This window comes from Oncorhynchus kisutch, linkage group LG2, assembly GCF_002021735.2.
Source record: "Oncorhynchus kisutch isolate 150728-3 linkage group LG2, Okis_V2, whole genome shotgun sequence".
NCBI lineage: Eukaryota > Metazoa > Chordata > Actinopteri > Salmoniformes > Salmonidae > Oncorhynchus > Oncorhynchus kisutch.
The window spans coordinates 79,508,294-79,510,903 of record NC_034175.2 but is presented as its reverse complement, the minus strand read 5'-3'; positions in this window follow the sequence as shown (position 1 = coordinate 79,510,903).

Sequence of the window (2,610 nt, the reverse complement as noted above, 5' to 3'; positions counted from 1 at the left end):
TTAAAATTTGTTGATGAGTGTTGCTAGACAACCATTTCAGGTAGATTTAAGTCTAAACTGTAACTCAGCCACTCATTCACTGTCTTGATAGGAAATTACAGTGTAGATTTGGCCTTGTGTTTAGTGTTTGGTTCCCTTCTGTTTCTTGGTATCCTAAAAACTCCCTAGTTTCCTTCCTCTCCGGCATCTGAGATAGGAAGGACGTAGTAACTGGCTGTATTGATACACCACACAAAGTGTAATTAATAACTTCACCGTGCTCAAAAGGTTATTCAATGACAATTTTATTTTATTTCTACCCATCTACCAATAGGTGCCGTTTGCGAGGAATTGGAAAACCTCCCTGGTCTTTGGGGTTGAATCTGTGTTTGAAATTCACTGCTTGACCGAGGGACCTTACAGAAATTGTATGTGTTTGGGTACAGAGATAAGGTAGTCATTCAGAAATCCAGTTAAACACTATTAATGCACACAGAGACCATGCAACATATTATGCATATGTTTTGCCCCTGAATATTTCAAACTTCTTCAGGCCAGGGTCTATTTTTCTCCACTTCCTGTCTGACTGACGTGCCCAAAGTAAACCGCCTGTTTCTCAGGCCCAGAATCCAGGATATGCATAGAATTGGTACCATTGGATAGAAAACACTTTCAAGTTTGTAGGCTACATAGGCCCAGTGCTGGGTGATCTAGTGACTAGCCTGGCTACATTAGGCCCAGTGCTGGGTGATCTAGTGACTAGCCTGGCTACATTAGGCCCAGTGATGGGTGATCTAGTGACTAGCCTGAGGCTACATTAGGCCCAGTGCTGGGCGATCTAGTGACTAGCCTGAGGCTACATTAGGCCCAGTGCTGGGTGATCTAGTGACTAGCCTGAGGCTACATTAGGCCCAGTGCTGGGCGATCTAGTGACTAGCCTGAGGCTACATTAGGCCCAGTGCTGGGTGATCTAGTGACTAGCCTGAGGCTACATTAGGCCCAGTGCTGGGTGATCTAGTGACTAGCCTGAGGCTACATTAGGCCCAGTGCTGGGTGATCTAGTGACTAGCCTGAGGCTACATTAGGCCCAGTGCTGGGTGATCTAGTGACTAGCCTGAGGGTACATTAGGCCCAGTGCTGGGTGATCTAGTGACTAGCCTGAGGCTACATTAGGCCCAGTGCTGGGTGATCTAGTGACTAGCCTGAGGCTACATTAGGCCCAGTGCTGGGTGATCTAGTGACTAGCCTGAGGCTACATTAGGCCCAGTGCTGGGCGATCTAGTGACTAGCCTGAGGCTACATTAGGCCCAGTGCTGGGTGATCTAGTGACTAGCCTGAGGCTACATTAGGGCCAGTGCTGGGTGATCTAGTGACTAGCCTGAGGCTACATTAGGCCCAGTGCTGGGTGATCTAGTGACTAGCCTGAGGCTACATTAGGGCCAGTGCTGGGTGATCTAGTGACTAGCCTGAGGCTACATTAGGCCCAGTGCTGGGTGATCTAGTGACTAGCCTGAGGCTACATTAGGCCCAGTGCTGGGTGATCTAGTGACTAGCCTGGCTACATTAGGCCCAGTGCTGGGTGATCTAGATACTAGACTAAGGCTAAATCAGAATAAAAATAGATTACAAAGTAATGTTTATTGAAAAAAGTATACGTTCTTTAAGCCTGTGCAGTTTTAAAGCATTTTCCCTATAAACCATTTCTTAAGGTTTATCTTAAAACTCACTAGTGTAGGGATTTTATAAGGTCGGGTTCTCCATTTCAACAGTGTTAAGAAAGAGCTTTTCCCAGCCATGCTCCAGCGGTCTGATACTGACACCACCGGCTCTAGTGTGATGGCTATGAGCTTTTCCCAGCCATGCTCCAGCGGTCTGATACTGACAACGCCGGCTCTAGTGTGATGGCTATGAGCTTTTCCCAGCCATGCTCCAGCGGTCTGATATTGACACCACCGGCTCTAGTGTGATGGCTATGAGCTTTTCCGAGCCATGCTCCAGCGGTCTGATACTGACACCACCGGCTCTAGTGTGATGGCTATGAGCTTTTCCCAGCCATGCTCCAGCGGTCTGATACTAACACCACCGGCTCTAGCGTGATGGCTATGAGCTTTTCCCAGCCATGCTCCAGCGGTCTGATACTGACACCACCGGCTCTAGTGTGATGGCTATGAGCTTTTCCCAGCCATGCTCCAGCGGTCTGATACTGACACCACCGGCTCTAGTGTGATGGCTATGAGCTTTTCCCAGCCATGCTCCAGCGGTCTGATACTGACACCACCGGCTCTAGGGTGATGGCTATGAGCTTTTCCCAGCCATGCTCCAGCGGTCTGATACTGACACCACCGGCTCTAGTGTGATGGCTAAGAGCTTTTCCCAGCCATGCTCCAGCGGTCTGATACTGACACCACCGGCTCTAGTGTGATGGCTAAGAGCTTTTCCCAGCCATGCTCCAGCGGTCTGATACTGACACCACCGGCTCTAGTGTGATGGCTATGAGCTTTTCCCAGCCATGCTCCAGCGGTCTGATACTGACACCACCGGCTCTAGTGTGATGGCTATGAGCTTTTCCCAGCCATGCTCCAGCGGTCTGATACTGACACCACCGGCTCTAGTGTGATGGCTATGAGCTTT